Source organism: Coregonus clupeaformis, chromosome 17 (assembly GCF_020615455.1).
Source record: "Coregonus clupeaformis isolate EN_2021a chromosome 17, ASM2061545v1, whole genome shotgun sequence".
NCBI classification, from domain to species: domain Eukaryota; kingdom Metazoa; phylum Chordata; class Actinopteri; order Salmoniformes; family Salmonidae; genus Coregonus; species Coregonus clupeaformis.
Window position 1 is genome coordinate 46,410,237 of NC_059208.1, and position 12,715 is coordinate 46,422,951.

At 41.4% G+C, this 12,715-nt stretch overlaps 1 protein-coding gene across 1 annotated transcript in view; it reads right to left on the reverse strand.

Moving 5' to 3' along the window:
- The window catches only part of LOC121586675 (adhesion G protein-coupled receptor B2-like), a gene marked incomplete at its 3' end in the record, with an annotated part of 426,163 nt that extends 416,500 nt beyond the window's left edge, over positions 1 to 9,663 (reverse strand). Inside the window, 1 exon segment of the mRNA XM_041903589.2 lies at positions 8,913 to 9,663.
- Between the last annotated feature and the right edge of the window lie 3,052 nt (positions 9,664 to 12,715).

The window sequence follows — 12,715 nt, forward strand, 5'->3', positions numbered from 1 at the left end:
GAGGTCTTGTGTTACGTTATATTATTCAGCGGATGTGATAAAAAACTAACTGAAATTGTTTTTAGGCAATGTGCATGTGGAGGAGCACAAGAAGAGGCACTTTCAACAGATGGGTGAGGGAGAGTGAGCGCTCGGAGGCTCCTCACACTGCCGTCACCGCGTCCCGTTTGTCAGCACCGTTCAGCGTCACGGGAGCCACCTGCTTATGTCGGTAACGGCAAACAACACACCTGGGGACCAGCACCGTCATACCGTCATTTTGAAAAAAATGGAGTGAGACAAAAAAAGTGAAGCAGACATTTATTTAACTGCTGTCAAGGCAAGTCTATAGTGGGTGCCAAAGCGAAGTCCTATAACACCTCCCAAGAAGCGATGATTTGCAGTAGCCTACCACAGGAGGCTGGTGGGGGGAGGTTGGCTCATAATAATGGCTGAAATCACAGGAGGTTGGTGTCACCTTAATTGGGGAGAACGGGCTCGTGGTAATAACTGGAATAGGTGGAATGGTAACATTTCCATGTGTTTGATGCCATTCCATTTGCTGTGTTGAAGTGGAAATGCAGTGGAAATGCAGGTGAGAAAACGGTGCCACCTTTTTACTTTGTGATATCTTGGCTGAGCTCCTATGTCAAGAACCGGAAAACCGACTCCAACATCTCAGAAGAGTTAAGGTCTTGTCTTTTCTCTTAGCCAGTTGCTCGTAATTAACTAGCCATCTATAGAGATTAGCCCTGAATCACTACAAGTGGTGCGTCTTAAGTGGTGCAAACCAATTAATTGGATGCCTATGACACACTACACGCTGCTCTGCTCCCAGAAGCGCAATAAGTATGAATGCTCTGATTTCTGTGGAAGCCGCATTGCTATAAATACTGTACGGCCACTGCAGACTAGTCTGGGTACCAGTCTTTTTAGCTAACATTCCACTCCTTGCCATTCCTGTCATTTGCCAAAGAGACTGGTTCAAAATGCAGCCGGATTTACGATGCAGTTGTTTCCGAGGTTAGAGCTGATTTGGAGAAAACCTCAAAGCCAACCTTTAGAACAACATTACGATATTATACAAATATGTGTAATTTGGGAATGTTTTCTTGGGGTGCTCTAAGTTACTATTATATGTGTTTCTGGCATTGAGAAATAGGTTCTACCCTGCCTTTTAGAGATGGAGTCCAGAGATGGATTCCAGACAGGCTACTTTAGTAAACTTTTAGAATGGACATTCGTTTTTCAAACTGCCCCCTGAAATTTTTGTAATTTTTCCTCCAATTAATTAGCTAGGTTTCCATCCAATGGGCGACAAATATTCATGTGAATATTCTAAAATCTGCATAAAGAAAATAACTTTTACTTTTACTTGAGTCTTTTTCTATTAAGGTATCTTTACTTTTACTCAAGTATGACAATTAGGTACTTTTCCCACCACTGTTGGAAAGAAGCATCAAGCTCATCACCGTGCACTTTCACCACCCTGTGAAGTTCATCATAATTTATTTAATCTGTAGCCTTACAAACTGCTTGATTTGACTCTAAGTTTACTTTGATATGATGGTTATTATATCAATATTTGCTCATGAAGGCGTTTCCACTGCCATTTCTCGCATAATTTATTTTAGCTACACAAAAAGATCCCACCATGTAGAATGAACAAATTATCATTTATAAAATTGTAAAATGGTATTGAAACTTCCTTTCAATATTATTATTATTTTTAAACGGTATGACTTTAATCGCATAAATACTGTGGATGGAAACGTGGTTAATGGCACAAAACTGTTTTGGTCTCTAAGCAGGTTTCCATCCAACCTTTTTATGTGAGTAAAGTACGTTGGATAAAAAATGTCACGACAGGCCTGATGGAAACAGCATGTTGTCATTAACCTTTCCAAAAGTCAACAAAATAAAATATGCTAGACAAGGTGGGGTCTTTTTGTGTCGGTAAAATGTATTATGTAAGAAATGCTGGTTGAAACGCCTTTATGCGCAATAATATGTATAATTACCATAATATCGAAGTAAACTTGGAGTAACGCGATGATATGTTGTGTGGTCCTCCCACTACAACTCGGGAAAGCATTGAGTTCATTCAGTGCAGATTATTCCCCACCCCCCAAAAAAACAACTAAATGTAATGTGAAAAAGTAGATTTTCATCCCGGGCCTGATATTCTAAGAGTTGATTTGGGTTGGGCTGGCCCGGGCTTATGGTTTGTGCAACATTATAACCTATGTTTAAGACCAACACGTGGCAGTGGCTGTGTGCGCCTGTATCTCTCACAGAACTAGAATGACATTCACCTTCTATGATCTCTCTCTCTCTCTCTCTGCTGTGATAGACATGAGCCTGCAACTCATCTCTCCAGCATTGCACTTCATCAATTATTTCCTTATAGTGTCACGCCTGCGCCCACTCCCCCACCCTGGCGCTCGAGGGCGCCAGGCTGCCCATCATTACGCACACCTGTTACCATCATTACGCACATCAGCGCTCATTGGACTCACCTGGACTCCTTCACTTTGTTGATTGCCCCTTCTACAGTCAGGGAAAAAGTATTTGATCCCCTGCTGATTTTGTACGTTTGCCCACTGACAAAGAAATTATCAGTCTATCATTTTAATGGTAGGTTTATTTGAACAGTAAGAGACAGAATAACAACAAAAAAATCCAGAAAAAAGCATGTCAAAAATGTTATAAATTGATTTGCATTTTAATGAGGGAAATAAGTATTTGACCCCCTCTCAATCAGAAAGATTACTGGCTCCCAGGTGTATTTTATACAGGTAACGAGCTGATATTAGGAGCACACTCTTAAAGCGAGTGCTCCTAATCTCAGTTTGTTACTTGTATAAAAGACACCTGTCCACAGAAACAGTCAATCAATCAGATTCCAAACTCTCCACCATGGCCAAGACCAAAGAGCTATCCAAGGATGTCAGGGACAAAATTGTAGACCTACACAAGGCTGGAATGGGCTACAAGACCATCGCCAAGCAGCTTGGTGAGAAGGTGACAACAGTTGGTGCGATTATTCGCAAATGGAAGAAACACAAACTAACTGTCAATCTCCCTCGGCCTGGGGCTCCATGCAAGATCTTACCTCGTGGAGTTGCAATGATCATGAGAACGGTGAGGAATCAGCCCAGAACAACACGGAGGATCTTGTCAATGATCTCAAGGCAGCTGGGACCATAGTCACCAAGAAAACAATTGGTAACACACTACGCCGTGAAGGACTGAAATCCTGCAGCGCCCGCAAGGTCCCCCTGCTCAAGAAAGCACATATACAGGCCCGTCTGAAGTTTGCCAATGAACATCTGAATGATTCAGAGGAGAACTGGGTGAAAGTGTTGTGGTCAGATGAAACCAAAATCGAGCTCTTTGGCATCAACTCAACTCGCCGTGTTTGATAGGAGAAGGAATGCTGCCTATGACCCCAAGAACACCATCCCCACCGTCAAACATGGATGTGGAAACATTATGCTAAGGGGGTGTTTTACTGCTAAGGGGACAGGACAACTTCACCACATCAACGGGACGATGGACGGGGCCATGTACCGTCAAATCTTGAGTGAGAACCTCCTTCCCTCAGCCAGGGCATTGAAAATGGGTCATGGATGGGTATTCCAGCATGACAATGACCCAAAACACACGGCCAAGGCAACAAAGGAGTGGCTCAAGAAGGAGCACATTATGGAACGTCTGACCTCTGCGATTGCCAACAAGGGTTTTGCCACCAAGTACTAAGTCATGTTTTGCAGAGGGGTCAAATTCTTATTTCCCTCATTAAAATGCAAATCAATTCTAATTACATTTTTGACATGCGTTTTTCTGGATTTTTTTGTTGTTATTCTGTCTCTCACTGTTCAAATAAACCTACCATTAAAATTATAGACTGATCATGTCTTTGTCAGTGGGCAAATGTACAAAATCAGCAGGGGATCAAATACTTTTTTCCCTCACTGTATATCTGTCTCTTCCCCAGTTTGATCCCTGTGTCTGCAGTGATGTTGTTTCATTTCCCCTGTCCAGACGTGTACGTGTTTTGTTCCATGTCTTTTATTTATTAAATCATCACACTGTACTTGCTTCCCGTCTCCCAGCGTCTGTCGAACCGAGATCGTTACATATACAGTTGAAGTCGGAAGTTTACATACACTTAGGTTGGAGTCATTAAACCTTTTTTTTCAACCACTCCACAAATTTCTTGTTAACAAACTATAGTTTTGGCAAGTCAGTTAGGACATCTACTTTGTGCATGACACAAGTAATTTTTTTAACAATTGTTTACAGACAGATTATTTCACTTATAATTCACTGTATCACAATTCCATTGGGTCAGAAGTTTACATACACTAAGTTGACTGAGCCTTTAAACAGCTTGGAAAATTTCAGAAAATAATGTCATGGCTTTAGAAGCTTCTGATAGGCTAATTGACCTAATTTGAGTCAATTAGAGGTGTACCTGTGGATGTATTTCAAGGCCTACCTTCAAACTCAGTGCCTCTTTGCTTGACATCATGGGAAAATCAAAAGAAATCAGCCAAGATGAAAATTGTAGACCTCCAAAAGTCTGGTTCATCCTTGGGAGCAATTTCCAAACGCCTGAAGGTACCACGTTCATCTGTACAAACAATAGTACGCAAGTATAAACACCATGGGACCACGCAGCCGTCATACCGCTCAGGAAGGAGACGCGTTCTGTCTCCTAAAGATGAACATACTTTGGTGCGAAAAGTGCAAATCAATCCCAGAACAACAGCAAAGGACCTTGTGAAGATGCTGGAGGAAACAGGTACAAAAGTATCTGTATCCACAGTAAAACAAGTCCTATATCGACATAACCTGAAAGGCCACTCAGCAAGGAAGAAGCCACTGCTCCAAAACCGCCATAAAAAAGCTAGACTACGGTTTGCAACTGCACATGTGGACAAAGATCTTACTTTTTGGAGAAATGTCCTCTGGTCTGATTAAACAAAAATAGAACGGTTTGGCCATAATGACCATCGTTATGTTTGGAACTGAAAAAGCGTGTGTGAGCAAGGAGGCCTACAAACATGACTCAGTTACACCAGCTCTGTCAGGTGGAATGGGCCAAAATTCACCCAACTTATTGTGGCAAGCTTGTGGAAGGCTACCCGAAACGTTTGACCCAAGTTAAACAATGTAAAGGCAATGCTACCAAATACTAATTTAGTTTATGTAAACTCTCTGACCCACTGGGAAATAAATAATTCTCTCTACTATTATTCTGACATTTCACATTCTTAAAATAAAGTGGTTATCCTAACTGACCTAAGACAGTGAATTTTTACTAGGATTAAATGTCAGGAATTGCGAAAAACTGAGTTTAAATGTATTTGGCTAAGGTGTATGTAAACTTCCGACTTCAACTGTAGAATCATAGCCACGCTAAGGTTCTGTAGGATCTGCAGCATTCCTGATTAATTGAAATGCATTTGCCAAAGCTATAGAATTACTGCTGTCTGTTCAGAAAAATGAAACAATTCAGAGTAGCCGACTAAACCATGAGAAGGACTATAATTTAGCCACAGAGGATCAATAGCTTCTTTTAAAAAATATCCTAGCTGTGATTGTGTGTAGCCCAACAACAAGGCATAGCCTGCAGTCGGGAACGAGTGGCAAATCTGTCAGTGAACAGCAATCAGACAAAACAGGCCTTTCGAATATTTCATATACAATCGCCGGGAAAAGCTACAAATGTAATAAGCCATTTAGCAGACGCTTTTATCCAAAGCGACTTACAGTCATGCGTGCATACATTTTTGTGTATGGGTGGTCCCGGGGATCGAACCCACCACCTTGGCGTTACAAGCGGCGTGCGCTACCAGCTGAACTACAGAGGACCACACTCTCAAAGGCTCACATCAGAATTAGACGTTCATCCAGGTTTCTCAAATGTCAGATTTTTAAGTTGTTCAAACATGTTTTATGGTTAAGTTAGGCATTAACCCCTACTTTTTTAATGTTAGGGTTAAGTTTAGGCATTAACTCCGAAATCTTAAGGTTAGGCATTAACTCAGAATGGTTCAGGTAAGGGTTAAGGTTTGGGATATGCTTAAAACAAAAATATCAAAAACAACTTTATTTTGCTGGATTCGGACTTGCAACCTTTGGAATCAGAGGCAGATGCTTACATTCATCCTTCATACCCTAGCTAAACTGAAACCTACTTGAAGGTAACAGTGCTCACTGTTGCCCCTAGTGGCCAGTTACCACATCATCTCTTGACGTCCTCAGACATGGATGGTTGTCGAATACTGACTTGTATCTAGAGTGACCTGCCTGGCAAAAACACAGGTTGGAAAGCAAATGACTCCTGCTGAAAAGAGAAGACTTTAATCTGTCTGCTGTAGGCAACCAAAATATTTGATCAACTTCCAAATATTGTTTTAAAAATGTTAAACAAGAGAGAGAAAGAGAAAATACATCAGCCATCACCTGGTGAGTGAGCTGCATATCATTGGGTGAGTCAGTGAAACTGGAAAGCATTTTTTAGGACTATAATTTCCTCCTCATATTGTAGCCTACAATATGTCTCCACACACGGTCGTTTTTATTGATCTCAGATTCTCAGTTTGTCAGTGTCAAAGTAGCCTGTCATTTTGATCATTTCTGCAGTGTTAAAACAGATTCTGCAAAAGTCTCCAGTCATGTAAAATGACATAGAATTGCATGAAATGCGTTTATAAAAGTCCACATTTTCCCCTGACCCTAGGCTACAAAAAATGTTCTCCATATGTGCAACTTCTGTAAGTGCCTCTACTCTACTGCTCTATGCCACTACGCAAATGCAATGATATGCGTGCAGTGCTTTATTATAAAGGTGATTTTTCTTCTCATGCGTTCCGGTACCTCAGAGCTCCCCAGGTCACCCCCTCTCCCGATCAGTTTTTGTTCCACCACCTCCCGATTTACAAATTTAGCACTGAGTTTATTAGCCTACAGATGAAATAAGTTATGATGGACTTCACAGGGTGGTGAAAGTGCACGGCGATGAGATTGATGCTCCTTTCCAATAAATATTGAGGGTCTTATTCTGGTGACATGACGATCGATACTTGGCTGCCATTTGACAAATAAAAAATGTCAATATTTTGTCCATAATAATCTCATCATGTACGGGCTGTATCTGTGAGCAGTCGGCTAGAGCACATGTGCCAAGACCGAGTGGGCACATTCGCTATAGCCTATAAGGCAAAAATGTTTTTGACAAAACCATCAGTAGAGTTGAAAATGCGATGGAAACCTAAATAACTTGTATTTTGTTTTCAGGACATGGGAATTTAACCGCAAAAGTGTTTTTTATGTGCACTACATCATCACGCACAGCCTTTTTTCAGCAACAATTCAGTTTCATGGAAACATCACTGGTTGGAATGTGCGCATATTGTTTTTATGCAGCTTTTAGAATGTTGGCATGAAAATCTGTCACCAATTGGATGGAGACCTAGCTTCTGGCTTGCATAGCACAGGTGGTGGTCGCCTAAATTCACTGTAGTAGACTAGGCCTAATATATAGGCTAGCATATGAATGGTGGATTAAATAGCCCAGCATCTCTGCTGGCATCTCCATTGGCCTCTCTCTCTTCCATCCTCTCTCTATTCCACTTATAGCTCTTGAACCAGTAGCCTAGCTCAATGCTTGTCCCGGAAGTAGCAATACGGTTTTGTCACTTATTTTGAGCAATTAAAAAATATAAAATAGAATAGGCTATAGCGAATGGCAAGAGCTTCTCTGGTGTGATGTGATCACCTTGGCTGGTGGTAAAAATGCAATAAAGGCGAATCCTCTGTTCTCATCGCACCCAATGTTTATGTTTACAATTAAATGTATTAGGTCAGAATGCCCAATATTATAATGTTTCAATCAAATGTATGAATTAAGTTAGAACGTTTTCCTATCAGTCTAATTTGCATAAACATCGTGATTGGATGATGGCTTGAGGGTTATCGAATCAGGATCAAATCCTCTGATCTCATGAATGATAGAATGTTCATATTTGAAGTATCTTTGGCAGGTGACAGGAGTGGCAAGGAGTGGAATGTAATAGCTGATGGCAACCAGGCTCCAGAATTACCATAAATCGGCTTTTCAAACACACACATGCATACGTGCGTGCAGGAACACACGAACACACACCGCACACTTGAGAGAGAGGGGAATAGCAACGGCCCAACAATGCAACATATCCTTATTTCTAGCTGAGATATGTGTCAATCGAACACACATTGGTGTGAATGCACTGTGAAAAGACACACAACCACAGTATCGAGGAGGAGAAGGCTTGCGGTGATTCCCAACCCATCTCTAAAGGAATAGGATCCCCTGCCTACACCACTCGGGTTGAAGAGAGCGAGTCTGTGTGCGTTTTCGACACTGCGCAAAGTTACAGGTCTGTCTGAATAGGTTGAGGCAGATGTCAAAAGCACACCACTCTCACCAAAATCAGGATTAGAGAGACCAGTGCCACATGTGTTTGGCCAAAGCTAAACGACGGGTGTCTGTTGCGTATTATGTGAAGTTCTTCTGCTGTATAAAGCATCTGTGATTTTCCGTGACCGGTACTCCAGTTCAGGTTCACAGCACACGAGTCATTAGCGACATTCCCGGGGCTGACGCAGACGCACCCGCTGAATAGAAGGTCGCCTGTCAACGTCGGGTTAATTCTACCATGCTACGGATTAAAACTTATGTATTCACCACAAAATAAATAATTCGCACCGATGTATCAAGGGCTTTTCTACGAGGGACACTTTCAAAATCATGTCAATAGGTTATATACGCTTAATGCCAAGCTCCCATATACAGCATAGCGTTTATAAAACACACACCATCAGCACAAATTACGTTCACCTTTTATCAGAAATAAAGAAGTTATGATATGGATTCTTACCTGATTGCTGTTAGCAGTAGTTATTCGATGTAACGGATATTTCCGGATCGGTTTCGTAGATGCAAATTAAGTTTTCCATCCATGGCACGTCTCAGTCGGGGAGATAGAATATCATTCACATGAGCGACGCGGAATCTTCTCTCCACAAATCTTCACGACGAGGCAATCCAGCTCTTCTCCAAAACCGATGAAAAGTAAAAACCGAAATAGTTTAAAAAAAAGGAAAAGATTACATGAAATCATAAACGACCATAGATAAACGAAAATATGCAAACGGTAAAAATACACAAAAAACACAATCCCAACGAAAAAGGGGGACAAAATGCCGTAGAAAAAGAGAGGTCCAGTTTTGTTCATAAACTGTCGAAGTGCTCTTTGATAAATCCACTCCGTATCTCCATAGTCTCATGCAGACACCTTGTATTCCAAACGGAGCAGAGAATGCGCCCACGAGCAGCAGCAGCAGAACGGATAACGGGTTTTTTTCTTTTCTTCTGATGCCCAATATTGCGTGTCCTCCTCCCCTACAGTAGCTCTTCTTTGGAAGCTGAAAACCGCACTGACAACGCGTAAAAACCTCCTCTCCTTTTCTCTCCCACTGCCTCCCTCTCCTTTATTCGCTTTGGCTGAGTGTGAATGGTTCTGTCTCTCGACTAGGTCTAGTCTGCTCTGGCATCCACGATATCCACAGGCAGCCGCTCACAGTAGGGCATCTGGTTCCCCGCATTCGCTTCAGCAGCGGAGAACGGAGATGCGCGGTCCCGTCTCTCTCTCTCTCTCTCTCTCTCTCTCTCTCTCTCTCTCTCTCTCTCTCTCTCTCTCTCTCTCTCTCTCTCTCTCTCTCTCTCTCTCTCTCTCTCTCTCTCTCTCTCTCTCTCTCTCTCTCTCAGCTCTTAGCTCTCTCTCTCCCTCTCTCGACAGGGACCAGTCTGGCGCGCATCATGTTGCTGACGTCACCCCGGCGCAGGTTCCAAATACAGCATATGAAAAAAGTTGAATCACCGTAGTCTACTACTAACTCACTTACAGGGAAAAATAACATAGTCTACTATTTATATCATCATCCCCCTTTAGTTCTGTTTTTTTTTTTTTATACGCTGAATTATAGCCTTCTCTCCCAACAACAACCCATTCAAAATGCACTATCCCACCTGCACTCCTAAAACCAACTGGTAACTCATCTCTAATCCTCATTTATTCAATATTGCAGATCATTCCTGAGTGGAAAATTGTTTAGAAATGCGTATTGACCGTTTTGCAATAGGTCAACAAACAAGCCAAACTGAGCTTCCGTTTCAGATTACCAACTGGCAAAAAACTGGTTGAATCAACATTGTTTCCACGTAATTTAAAGCAAATTCTTCAATGTGATGACGTTGAATCAACATAGAAAACTGATTGGATATGAAAAAAGTCATCAACATACGGGAATTTCGTATTTTTTTCACCCAACTTTTAACATAAATCCAATGACATGGTGAAATGTTTTGTTGATTTCAAGTTTAATTTAAGTTAGTTGACAATTTAACCAAATGTAAATCAAAACTATACGTTGAACTGACGTCTGTGCACAGTGAGTGAGAGCCTGTTGTGTGTTAAGCCATATAACATTTTCAGGACCATGGAGAGCACCCAGCAGAGTGCGGGGGTTAGTCCTGGGCACGTTTGCACAAAATGTCTCAGAGTAGGAGTGCTGATCTAGGACCAGGCTTCCCATGGCCATGTAATCGTATTCATTATTATTTAAAAGGCAAAACTGAGAAGCACTCTGAGAAGTTTTATGAATATGCATCCTGGAGGATATAAGGTAAAACGTTGCAAAAATAAATCTAGGCCTAATCACTAGACCATTATGTACGGTTGCACCCTACTGAACAGGCCCGGATAAAAAAACATGACGACAAAAAACGCAAAGCAGCACATGTTAATTCCTAAATGTAAACTTATTGAAAAAATGGGTTTATAGACAATTGAGACATGGATTGTGTACAGTGGCTTGCGAAAGTATTCACCCCCCTTGGCATTTTTCCTATATTGTTGCCTTACAACCTGGAATTAAAATTGATTTTTTGGGGGTTTGTAACATTTGATTTATATAACATGACCACCACTTTGAAGATGCACAAACAAGAAATAAGACAAAAAAACTGAAATATTGAGCGTGCATAACTATTCAACAACCCCCCCCCCCCCCCCCCACACCTTTTGCAGCAATTACAGCTCTCTATAAGCTTGACATATCTAGCCACTGGGATTTTTGGCCATTCTTCAAGGCAAAACTGCTCCAGCTCCTTCAAGTTGGATGGGTTCCACTGGTGTAAAGCAATCTTTAAGCCATACCACTGATTCTCAATTGGATTGAGGTCTGGGGTTTGACTAGGCCATTCCAAGACATTTAAATGTTTCCCCTTAAACCACTTGAGTGTTGCTTTAGCAGTATGCTTAGGATCATTGACCTGCTGGAAGGTGAACCTCCGTCCCAGTCTCAAATCTCTGGAAGACTGAAACAGGTTTCCCTCAATAATTTCCCTGTATTTAGCGCCATCCATCATTCCTTCAATTCTGACCAGTTTCCCAGTCCCTGCCGATGAAAAACATCCCCACAGTGAAGCATGGTGGTGGCAGCATCATGCTGTGGGGATGTTATTCATCGGCAGGGACTGGGAAACTGGTGCCAAGCTTATAGAGACGTACCCCAAGAGACTTGCAGCTGTAATTGCTGCAAAAGGTGGCTCTACAATGTATTGACTTTGGGGGGTAAATAGTTATGCACGCTCAAGTTTTCAGTTTTTTTGTTTTATTTCTTGTTTGTTTCACAATAACAAATATTTTGCATCTTCAAAGTGGTAGGCATGTTGTGTAAATCAAATGATACAACCCCCCCAAAATCTATTTTAATTCCAGGTTGTAAGGCAACAAAATAGGAAAAATGCCAAGGGGGTGAATACTTTCGCAAGCCACTCTACATTAGGGTATCTACATGTGAACTGGATGACAGATACTCCAATCTCCGCTGTGGAGCTTTGTAGCTCCTTCAGGGTTATCTTTGGTCTCTTTGTTGCCTCTCTGATTAATGCCCTCCTTTCCTGGTCCGTGAGTTTTGTTTGGTGGCCCTCTCTTGGCAGGTTTGTTGTGGTGCCATATTCTTTCCATTTTTTAATAATGGATTTAATCGTGCTCCGTGGGATGTTCAAAGTTTCAGATATTTTTTTATAACCCAACCCTGATCTGTACTTCTCCACAACTTTGTCCCTGACCTGTTTGGAGAGCTCCTTAGTCTTCATGGTGCCGCTTGCTTGGTGGTGACCTTTGCTTAGTGGTGTTGCAGACTCTGGGGCCTTTCAGAACAGGTGTATATATACTGAGATCATGTGACACTTAGATTGCACACAGGTGGACTTAATTTAACTAATTATGTGACTTCTGAAGGTAATTGGTTGCACCAGATCTTATTTAAGGGCTTCATAGCAAAGGGGATGAATACATATGTACGCACCACTTTTCCGTTATTTATTTTTTAGAATTCTTTGACACAAGTTATTTTTTTCATTTCACTTCACCAATTTGGACTATTTTGTGTTTGTCCATTACAAGAAATCCAAATAAAAATCAATTTAAATTACAGGTTGTAAGCAACAAAACAGGAAAAATGCCAAGGGGGATGAATACTTTTGCAATGCACTATACCTTTTGAAATGACCCAAAAAATGGCACTATATATATTTGTCTTCAACAGCGACAGTGGAAGAGAAATGAAATGGGTTTTGATTTAGGGGGACAAAGGAAACAGAACTTAAAAGCAA